At 45.5% G+C, this 12,159-nt stretch overlaps 1 protein-coding gene across 2 annotated transcripts in view; it reads left to right on the top strand.

Annotated features, from left to right (window-relative positions):
* The window catches only part of SMC5 (structural maintenance of chromosomes 5), a 290,983-nt gene that overhangs the window by 74,392 nt on the left and 204,432 nt on the right, over window positions 1-12,159 (top strand). The window lies entirely within an intron of this gene.

Here is a 12,159-nt window from a genome sequence, read left to right as displayed (position 1 = left end):
ATCCCAATGAGGCTCACAATCTAAACTCCTTATCAGTATATCTTTGACGTGTGGGAGGAAACCCACACTAAGGGTACCGTCACACAGTGCCATTTTCATCGCTACGACGGCACGATTCGTGACGTTGCAGCGTCGTATAAGTATCGCTCCAGCGTCGTAGACTGCGGTCACACGTTGCAATACACGGCGCTGGAGCGATAATTTCATGACGTATTTGCGATGTAGAAGCCGTTGGTTACTGTGCGCACATCGTATACAACCTGTGTCACACAATGCAATCATGCCGCCACAGCGGGACACTAGACGACGAAAGAAAGTTTCAAACGATCTGCTACGACGTACGATTCTCAGCGGGGATCCGGATCGCAGTAGCGTGTCAGACACAGCGATATCGTAAATGCATCGCTGGAACGTCACGAATCGTGCCGTTGTAGCGATCAAAATTGCACTGTGTGACGGTACCCTTACACAGGGAAAACATACAAACTCCTTGCAGATGTTGTGCCTGGTGGGATTTGAACCCAGGACCCCAGTGCTGCAAGGCTACAGTATTTTATCCTGGCGATATTAAGATATCAAGGTTCAGTACCATGTGAATTCACAAACCGCAAAGGTGGGATGATCCCTTTTCCCAACCAAAACCCAATTAAAAGAAGATGGTCTGAACTTCCAATAATAATCAACTTACTTTAGTATGTCATCACTAATCCAGAAACTGGAACAAAATTTCTACACTTAGTACAAATCTGTATCTTTCTTAAGCTAATACAGTAGTTCAGTCATCCTGTTTAAACTTACTTTAACCAATGTAAAATCCATTTCTGATAGCAATTATGTCATAGTATATTATATATGGCATTATCCAACAATACCATAAATGTATTTATCGGAGTAAGGGTACCGTCTCACAGTGGCACTTTGGTCGCTACGACGGCACGATCCGTGACGTTCCAGCGATATCCATACGATATCGCTGTGTCTGACACGCAGCAGCGATCAGGGACCCCGCTGAGAATCGTACGTCGTAGCAGATCATTTGGAACTTTATTTCGTCGCTGGATCTCCCGCTGGATCGGTGTGTGTGACACCAATCCAGCGATGCGTTCGCTTGTAACCAGGGTAAACATCGGGTTACTAAGCGCAGGGCCGCGCTTAGTAACCCGATGTTTACCCTGGTTAACATCGTAAATGTAAAAAAAAACAAAACAGTACATACTCACATCCCGGTGTCCGTCAGGTCCCTCGCCGTCTGTTTCCCGCACTGACTGTGAGTGCCGGCCGGAAAGCAGGGCACAGCGGTGACGTCACCGCTGTGCTCTGCTTTTACTTTACGGCCGGCACTCAGTCAGTGCGGGAAGCAGACGGCGAGGGACCTGACGGACACCTTAATGTGAGTATGTACTGTTTGGTTTTTTTTACATTTACGATGGTAACCAGGGTAAACATCGGGTTATTAAGCGCGGCCCTGCGCTTAGTAACCCGATGTTTACCCTGGTTACCCGGGGACTTAGGCATCGTTGGTCGCTGGAGAGCTGTCTGTGTGACAGCTCTCCAGCGACCATACAACGACTTACCAACGATCACAGCCAGGTCGTATCGCTGGTCGTGATCGTTGGTAAATCGTTTAGTGTAACGGTACCCTTACACTAAACACTGAAAACTAAAATGATCGATGAGCTTATTGTACATCTCTTGATACACCAGTCTGCTTTGATATCTTTGGATCGGAGAGACCTTTCTAATGCAGTATAAGCACCTTGTGTCTTTTTGTGTGCTCAGTCTTGCCATGAAACTGAGGAAATCTGTGCAAATAAACTGTTTTCACCGTCACCTTTGTAGCAGAGTTTGTCTGTTCCTCATTCAGCTTTAAGCCTCCTTCATAGCTGTTGCTATTTCAGTTAATGGGGTTATCCCACAAACAAAATTACATTTTAATTAATAGATTTTGTCATAAATTCAACAATTTGTTGTATAAAAAAATGTTCTAGTGCAGATTAATCTTGTAAATGTGTCCCTATTACCGTATTTTTCCGACCACAAGATGCACTTTTTTTCCTCCAAATTTGGGAGGAAAGTGTGGGTGCGTCTTATGGTACGGATGTAGCATGTGGGGAGGGGGGCAGCAGCGAGTGGGATCGCACTGTTATCCCACTTCAGGATGTCCCTGCTGCCCGGAATCAGCTCTGGGAAAACCATGTTCAGCTGATCAGCTGAGCGGTGAGCCTGGAGCAGCAAATGAATACTGCACTTAAGCAGGGACATGCATGGCTTCCTCAGCGCTGATTGCTGCAGCAGCTAGGGAGATTTGTGTGTCCTGGGGAGGAGGCAGCAGCAGCAGGGGCCAGAGCGGAGAGGAGATCGCTGTATACCTGCCTGCCATGCCTGGATGCTGAGTGCTGTGCACAAACAGGACCTGTGTGATGTCAGGAGTGGGCAGGCTGGAGCATCACATGGCAGCTCAGAGCCCTCCCTCTTCTTGACATCATCACAGGTCCTTCAGGCTCCACTAGAATCTGCAGGCTTCCTCAAAACCTGTGCTGTGGAGAGGCAACAAGAGGGAGGGCTCTGTGTGCAGTCATGGGATGCTTTTACCTCACCACAGTAGCTGGCTGGCTGCCACAATTAAGAGGTTAGTCTTTACAATACACAATAAAGCACTCTGCCACTCCTGTGGTGAACTATAACTCCCAGCATGTCATAGGATCTGCAGGACATGCTGGGAGTTATAGTTCTCCCATGGGATTTTAAAGCAGCACTCCAGTGTTATTTTGCAGTGCTGGAGTGGTGCTTTCAATATCAGCCCTGTGCCCCCATTCTTATACTCACCCTCCAGCATCTTCATATAGTACTTCACAGACACCACACTGGTCCTGCAGCTTCCAACATAATAACATACTATTATATGTAATAACACCACATATAATAGTATGTTATTTATGTTATTAAATATTTTACCACATTTTTTTGCTTCAAATATTTTTTTTCCCTATTTTCCACCTCTAAAACCTGGGTGCGCCTTATAGTCCGGTGCGTCTTAAAGTCCGAAAAATACGGTATGTACTGTGTAATGACTGTGTCTGCACACAATGCATCTCCTGGGCAGGAGAGGAAAAAGAGTATACAGACAAGACGGCATGGGATACCAGCTGATTCTTTCTGTGAAGTAAAACATTTCCCTGTCAAGTCAGGAGATGTTGTATGTGCCAACCATGACTGAGGATGCTCTGCATAGTTGGACGCAGCAAATAACGAAGGGGGATGAGCACTGATTCAGTTCATAAATACAAAAAGTGAAACTCGTATATTATGTAGAGTAATTACAAACAGAGTGATCTATTTAAAGTGTTTATTTCTGTTCATGTTGTTGATTATGGCTTACAGCCAATGAAAATCCAAAAGTCATTATCTCAGTAAATTAGAATACTTTATAACACCAGCTTGAAAAAAGATTTTAAAATCCGAAATGTGGGCCTACTGAAATGTATGTTCAGTAAATGCACTCAGTACTTGGTCTGGCTCCTTTTGCATAAATTACTGCATCAATGCGGTGTGGCATGGAGGCGATCAGCCTGTGGCATTGCTGTGGGGTTATGGAAGCCCAGGTTGCTTTGATAGCAGCCTTCAACTCGCTTGCATTGTTGGGTCTGGTGTCTCATCTTCCTCTTGACAATACCCCATAGATTCTCTATAGGGCTATGGTCAGGCGAGTTTTCTGGCCAATCAGGCACAGTGATACAGTTGTTTTTAAACTCAGTATTGGTACTTTTGGCAGTGTTTCCATCTCCATAAAGCTTGTCGGCAGAAGGAAGCATGAAGTGCTCTAAATCTTCCTGGTAGATGGCTGCGCTGACTTTGGTCTTGATAAAACACAGTGGGCCTATACCATCAATGACATGGCTCCCCAAGCCATCACTTATTGTGGAAACTTCACACTAGACCTCAAGCAGCTTGAAACACCTTGGAACATTGAGCGACAGTCCAGTTCTTTTTCTCCTTGGCCCTGGTAAGACGCTTCTGGCTTTGTCTATTGGTCATGAGTGGCTTGACACAAGGAATGGGACACTTGTAGCCCATGTACTGGATACCTCTGTGTGTGGTGGCTCTTCAAGCAATGACTCCAGCAGCAGTTCACTACTTTTGAATCTCCCACAAATTTTGGAATGACCTTATCTTAACCCCTTCACCCCCAAGGGTGGTTTGCACGTTAATGACCGGGCCAATTTTTACAATTCTGACCACTGTCCCTTTATGAGGTTATAACTCTGGAACGCTTCAACGGATCTTGGCGATTCAGACATTGTTTTCTCGTGACATATTGTACTTCATGATAGTGGTAAAATTTCTTCGATATAACTTGCGTTTATTTGTGAAAAAAACGAATATTTGGCGAAAATTTTGAAAATTTCGCAATTTTCCAACTTTGAATTTTTATGCCCTTAAATCACAGACATATGTCACGCAAAATACTTAATAAGTAACATTTCCCACATGTCTACTTTACATCAGCACAATTTTGGAACCAAAATTTTTTTTTGTGACGGAGTTATAAGGGTTAAAAGTTGACCAGCAATTTCTCATTTTTACAACACCATTTTTTTTTAGGGACCACATCTCATTTGAAGTCATTTTGAGGGGTCTATATGATAGAAAATACCCAAGTGATAGAAAATACCCAAGTGTGACACCATTCTAAAAACTGCACCCCTCAAGGTACTCAAAACCACTTTCTAAAAGTTTATTAACCCTTCAGGTGTTTCACAGAAATTTTTGGAATGTTTAAATAAAAATAAACATTTAACTTTTTTTCACACAAAATTTATTTCAGCTCCAATTTGTTTTATTTTACCAAGGGTAACAGGAGAAAATAGACCCCAAAATTTGTTGTACAATTTGTCCTGAGTACGCTGATACCCCATATGTGGGGGTAAACCACTGTTTGGGTGCATGGCAGAGCTCGGAAGGAAAGGAGCGCCATTTGACTTTTCAATGCAAAATTGACTGGAATTGAGATGGGACGCCATGTTGCATTTGGAGAGCCCCTGATGTGCCTAAACATTGAAACCCCCCACAAGTGACACCATTTTGGAAAGTAGACCCCCTAAGGATCTTATCTAGATGTGTGGTGAGCACTTTGACCCAACAAGTGCTTCACAGAAGTTTATAATGCAGAGCCGTAAAAATAAAAAATCATATTTTTTCACAAAAATGATCTTTTCGCCCCCAGTTTTTTATTTTCCCAAGGGTAAGAGAAGAAATTGGACCCGAAAAATTGTTGTGCAATTTGTCCTGAGTATGCTGATACCCCATATGTGGGTGTAAACCATTGTTTGGGCGCAGGGCAGAGCTCGGAAGGGAAGGAGCGCCATTTGACTTTTCAATGCAAAATTGACTGGAATTGAGATGGGACGCCATTTTGCGTTTGGAGAGCCCCTGATGTGCCTAAACATTGAAACCCTCTACAAGTGACACCATTTTGGAAAGTAGACCCCTTAAGGAACTTATCTAGATGTGTGTTGAGCACTTTGACCCAACAAGTGCTTCACAGAAGTTTATAATACAGAGCTGTAAAAATAAAAAATCATATTTTTTCACAAAAATGATCTTTTCGCCCCCATTTTTTTATTTTCCCAAGGGTATGAGAAGAAATTAGACCACAGAAGTTGTTGTGCAATTTGTCCTGAGTACGACGATACCCCATATGTGGGGGTAAACCACTGTTTGGGCGCATAGCAGAGCTCGGAAGGGAAGGAGCGCTATTTTACTTTTCAATGCAAAATTGACTGGAATTAAGATGGGATGCCATGTTGCGTTTGGAGAGCCCCTGATGTGCCTAAACATTAAAACCCCCCACAAGTGACACCATTTTGGAAAGTAGACCCCCTAAGGAACTTATCTAGATGTGTTTTGATAGCTTTGAACCCCCAAGTGTTTCACTACAGTTTATAACGCAGAGCCGTGAAAATAAAAATTCTTTTTTTTTCACAAAAATGATTTTTGGCCCCCAGTTTTGTATTTTCACAAGGGTATCAGGATAAATTGGACCCCAAAAGTTGTTGTCCAATTTGTCCTGAGTACGCTGATACCCCATATGTGGGGGGGGAACCACTGTTTGGGCGCATGACAGAGCTCGGAAGGGAAGGAGCGCCATTTGGAATGCAGACTTAAATGGATTGGTCTGCAGGCGTCACGTTGCATTTGCAGAGCCCCTGATGTACCCAAACAGTACAAACCCCCCACAAGTGACCCCATATTGGAAACTAGACCCCCCAAGGAACTTATCTAGATGTGTTGTGAGAACTTTGAACCCCCAAGTGTTTCACTACAGTTTATAACGCAGAGCCGTGAAAATAAAAATTCTTTTTTTTTTCACAAAAATGATTTTTAGCCCCCAGTTTTGTATTTTACCAAGGGTAGCAGGAGAACTTGGACCCCAAAAGATGATGTCCAATTTGTCCTGAGTACGCTGATACCCCATATGTTGGGGTAAACCCCTGTTTGGGCACACGGGAGAGCTCTGAAGGGAAGGAGCACTGTTTTCCTTTTTCAACGCAGAATTGGCTGGAATTCAGATCGGATGCCATGTCCCGTTTGGAGAGCCCCTGATGTGCCTAAACAGTGGAAACCCCCAATTATAACTGAAACCCTAATCCAAACACACCCCTTACCCTAATCCCAACAGTAACCCTAACCACTCCTCTAACCCAGACACACCCAACCCTATTCCCAACCGTAAATGTAATCCAAACCCTAACCCTATCTTTAGCCCCAAACCTAACTGTAGCCCTAACCCTAGCCCCAACCCTAGCCCTAACCCTAGCCCTAACCCTAGCAATAACCCTAGCCCTAACCCTAGCCCCAACCCTAGCCCTAACCCTAACCCTAGCCCCAACCCTAGCCCTAACCCTAACCCTAGCCCCAACCCTAGCCCCAACCCTAGCCCTAACCCTAACCCTAGCCCCAACCCTAGCCCCAACCCTAGCCCCAACCCTAGCCCCAACCCTAGCCCCAACCCTAGCCCTAACCCTAGCCCCAACCCTAGCCCCAACCCTAGCCCCAACCCTAGCCCCAACCCTAGCCCTAACCCTAGCCCTAACCCTAGCCCTAACCCTAGCCCTAACCCTAGCCCTAACCCTAGCCCTAACCCTAGCCCTAACCCTAGCCCTAACCCTAGCCCTAACCCTAGCCCTAACCCTAGCCCTAACCCTAGCCCTAACCCTAGCCCTAACCCTAGCCCTAACCCTAGCCCTAACCCTAGCCCTAACCCTAGCCCTAACCCTAGCCCTAACCCTAGCCCTAACCCTAGCCCTAACCCTAGCCCTAACCCTAGCCCTAACTCTAGCCCTAACTCTAGCCCTAACTCTAGCCCTAACTCTAGCCCTAACTCTAGCCCTAACTCTAGCCCTAACTCTAGTCCTAACTCTAGTCCTAACTCTAGTCCTAACTCTAGTCCTAACTCTAGTCCTAACTCTAGTCCTAACTCTAGTCCTAACTCTAGTCCTAACTCTAGTCCTAACTCTAGTCCTAACTCTAGTCCTAACTCTAGTCCTAACTCTAGTCCTAACTCTAGTCCTAACTCTAGTCCTAACTCTAGTCCTAACTCTAGCCCTAACTCTAGCCCTAACTCTAGCCCTAACTCTAGCCCTAACTCTAGCCCTAACTCTAGCCCTAACTCTAGCCCTAACTCTAGTCCTAACTCTAGTCCTAACTCTAGTCCTAACTCTAGTCCTAACTCTAGTCCTAACTCTAGTCCTAACTCTAGTCCTAACTCTAGTCCTAACTCTAGTCCTAACTCTAGTCCTAACTCTAGTCCTAACTCTAGTCCTAACTCTAGTCCTAACTCTAGTCCTAACTCTAGTCCTAACTCTAGTCCTAACTCTAGTCCTAACTCTAGTCCTAACTCTAGTCCTAACTCTAGTCCTAACTCTAGTCCTAACTCTAGTCCTAACTCTAGTCCTAACTCTAGTCCTAACTCTAGTCCTAACTCTAGTCCTAACTCTAGTCCTAACTCTAGTCCTAACTCTAGTCCTAACTCTAGTCCTAACTCTAGTCCTAACTCTAGTCCTAACTCTAGTCCTAACTCTAGTCCTAACTCTAGTCCTAACTCTAGTCCTAACTCTAGTCCTAACTCTAGTCCTAACTCTAGTCCTAACTCTAGTCCTAACTCTAGTCCTAACTCTAGTCCTAACTCTAGTCCTAACTCTAGTCCTAACTCTAGTCCTAACTCTAGTCCTAACTCTAGTCCTAACTCTAGTCCTAACTCTAGTCCTAACTCTAGTCCTAACTCTAGTCCTAACTCTAGTCCTAACTCTAGTCCTAACTCTAGTCCTAACTCTAGTCCTAACTCTAGTCCTAACTCTAGTCCTAACTCTAGTCCTAACTCTAGTCCTAACTCTAGTCCTAACTCTAAAATGGAAATAAATACATTTTTTAATTTTTTTATTTTTCCCTAACTAAGGGGGTGATGAAGGGGGGTTTGATTTACTTTTATAGCGGGTTTTTTAGCGGATTTTTATGATTGGCAGCCGTCACACACCGAAAGACGCTTTTCATTGCAAAAAATATTTTTTGCGTTACCACATTTTGAGAGCTGTAATTTTTCCATATTTGAGTCCACAGAGTCATGTGAGATCTTGTTTTTTGTGGGACGAGTTGACGTTTTTATTGGTAACATTTTTGGACACGTGACATTTTTTGATCACTTTTTATTCCGATTTTTGTGAGGCAGAGTGATCAAAAACCAGCTATTCATGAATTTCTTTTGGGGGAGGCGTTTATACCGTTCCGCGTTTGGTAAAATTGATAAAGCAGTTTTATTCGTCGGGTCAGTACGATTACAGCGATATCTCATTTATATCATTTTTTTATGTTTTGGCGCTTTTATACAATAAAAACTATTTTATAGAAAAAATAATTATTTTGGTATCGCTTTATTCTCAGGACTATAACTTTTTTATTTTTTTAGCTGATGATGCTGTATGGTGGCTCGTTTTTGTGATGTGATCGCGTTGCTCCGGGGGTCTCAGGGAAGCCCGCAGGGAGCCCACTCCCTGCGCGATGCTTCCCTATACCGCAGGTACACCGCGATCATGTTTGATCGCGGTGTGCCGGGGGTTAATGTGCCGGGGGCGGTCCGTGACCGCTCCTGGCACATAGTGCCGGATGTCAGCTGCGATATGCAGCTGACACCCGGCCGCGATCGGCCTCGCTCCCCCCGTGAGCGCGGCCGATCGCGTATGACGTACTATCCCGTCGGTGGTCATACGGGCCCACCCCACCTCGACGGGATAGTACGTCAGATGTCAGAAAGGGGTTAACAAACCTTTCAAGGCTGTGGTTATTCCTGTTGTGCACTTTTTCCACCACACTTTTTCCTTCCACTCAACTCTCCATTTATATTCTTGCATACAGCACTCAGTGAACAGCCAGCTTCTTCAACAATGATCTTTTGTGGCTTACCTTCCTTGTGGAGTGTGTCAATGACTGCCTTTTGGACATCTGTCAAGTCATCAGTCTTCCCCATGATTGTGGAGCCTACTGAAACAGACTAAGGGACCTTTTAAAACGCTTAGGAAGCCTTTGTAGGTGTTTTTTGTTAATTATTCTAATTTACTGAGATAATGACTTTGGGGTTTTTATTGGCTTTAAGCCATAATCATCGACATTAACAGAAATAAACACTTGAAATAGATCACTCTGTTTATAATAACTCTATATAATGAGTTTCATTTTTTGTATTAAAGAACTGAAATTAAAGGGAACCTCTCACCAGGTTTGGCCAATATGAGATAAGGCCACTGCCTTTCAGGGCTTATATACAGCATTCTATAATGCTTTATATAAGCCCCCAACCCGACCTGGAACAACAGAAAAATAAGTTTTATTATACTTGCGGGGCGGTCTGGTCGAGGGGTGTTTCAGGTCTTGATCCAGCGCCTCCGATTTTCTTATGATCGCTGTTCTCCTGCTTACTTCATGTGAATGACACGTCCCTACGTACTGCAGTATTCAGGCGCTGGGCTTCTCTGACCTTTCCCAGCACCTGCGCACTGCAGTACGTTGCTCTGCCCTCAACAGGGAAGATACGTACGCCTGCACTGGTGCGCAATGCCGAGCAGACTGTGTGGATGATGCAGGGATGCGTCATCCACATGAACCAAGAAGGACGGTGATCATAAGATGGGAGGCATCGGGCCAAGAAGAGCGACACCCCTTGGACCGGACCGCCCCACAGGTGAGTATAATAAGCTATTTTTCAGTTCTTCCAGGTTGGGTTGGGGGCTTATATCCAGCATTATAGAATACTGTATATCAGCCATGACTGTGGAGACCTGGGTGTCGTAACCAGTGCCTTCCCCCCTCCCATCAACCCCGTAATGAAACACACACAGTCCTAGGTGGGTTGAACAGGTCGGTCACAGTTTATTAATTAAATAATCAGAGAAAGGCAATTACATATCGTAACGAGCGGCTCGCGCCGAGCTCCTGTCCGTGATCGACAGGGGAATTGGCCCAACGACCGGTTACGACCTTTGCCCTCCTCCGCTTCTTCCGCTGTGACTTAATAAAATTACTAAGGTTAGTTACATCCACATGCTTATATACACACTTTTTTTTTTTTTTTTTTAAATTGCCATAGACTTTACAAATTTACATTATCCCGCGGGTTAGTATCCCCAATAGCCTTTAAAAGGGAGGGAGGGTGGGACAAAAGCTTCCAGGTGTCCGCCGGGAGGAAAAGAGGAAGTTCCCGGCCGGACACCTGGATTTAACCCCTGTAGGAGTGGCCGTAGGACCCCTCCCCTCCAGTTACCACTGGCCGGCCGGGGGTCTTCAATTAGTGCATCACTAAGGGGGAGTGATGCTAGGGGGGGGAGCTGGCACTGACAGCCTTTCCGTGCTGCTCTATCACTGTGCTCCCCAGTCAGAGACGCGCACCTTATACAGTACCGCGTCTGCCAGACTGTGGAGACCTGGGTGTCGTAACCAGTGCCTTCCCCCCTCCCATCAACCCCGTAATGAAACACACACAGTCCTAGGTGGGTTGAACAGGTCGGTCACAGTTTATTAATTAAATAATCAGAGAAAGGCAATTACATATCGTAACGAGCGGCTCGCGCCGAGCTCCTGTCCGTGATCGACAGGGGAATTGGCCCAACGACCGGTTACGACCTTTGCCCTCCTCCGCTTCTTCCGCCACGGAGGATCCCGTGTATTACCTACGCGGGACTCCGACCCCACCCATCAATGTTAGGGCCTGTTCAACCCCATCCTGTAAACCCAACAAGAATTATCGAGGCCAATGTCCGTTAGGTGAACTCCGTCCGGTCTTAATTGTGGCGTGTTATCCCCTTGTAGGTATTGGTGACGAATCACGATACCACCTCTTCCTCACACATTTTCCAATCCGAGCATTGAATTTACCCCTTGTCCGCTCTATGGCTTTTTTATCTCTTGCTCCTCGCCATAGGTCCCGTGGTGTTCCATCCGACCACACCAGTATCATGTTCCTGAATAGACAGCTGAACCAATCCATATCAGTTGTCTCCCATTTGTACAATTCGGCCACCTTTTGTTTGCCAAGGTCATTGCCACCCACGTGTAAGACCATTATCACCAGGTGCTCCGCCATCCTTGCTATGCCAACCATCTCCTTGAACACCTGCCTCCACTGGAGGCCTTTGACATCCCTCCAGTTAACGTTTATGCCCGGGAGGTAAAGATTTGTTCCTCCCGGCCGCAGTTTGGCCCTCTCTTCGGCCCAGTATACGTAGGAATCTCATACAACCCAAACTTCAACCCCTGTAAGAGACAACACATGTTAATTAAGCAAGTCGGGTCTTATGTATCTGGCGAAGCATGCGGACTTCCAAAGACCCATTCTCTGCACTTCGGCCTCTTGACACTCCTGCCTTAGCTGCCTCTGTTGCCGCCCCTATCCGGAACGACTGTGTTCCATACTCCTTTGGATTTGCGTTTTTTTTTTTTTAAGCATAGCTTGAACTGTGCCTGGAATTGGTACTTGGTCAGAGGGGACCCGTCTGTATGAGTGAAGATTGAGTGAAGAAAAATCTACCAGCGTGTCCTAATACATCGTATCTTTTAACAATTTTCAGCGGGCAAGCTGAGCCCTCTGTAGAGTTAACCGGGACCCATGTGCCC

Source organism: Ranitomeya variabilis, chromosome 1, assembly GCF_051348905.1.
Source record: "Ranitomeya variabilis isolate aRanVar5 chromosome 1, aRanVar5.hap1, whole genome shotgun sequence".
Lineage (NCBI taxonomy): Eukaryota > Metazoa > Chordata > Amphibia > Anura > Dendrobatidae > Ranitomeya > Ranitomeya variabilis.
Note: the sequence above shows the minus strand (reverse complement) of the source record. Positions and strands in the feature narration are given on the sequence as shown.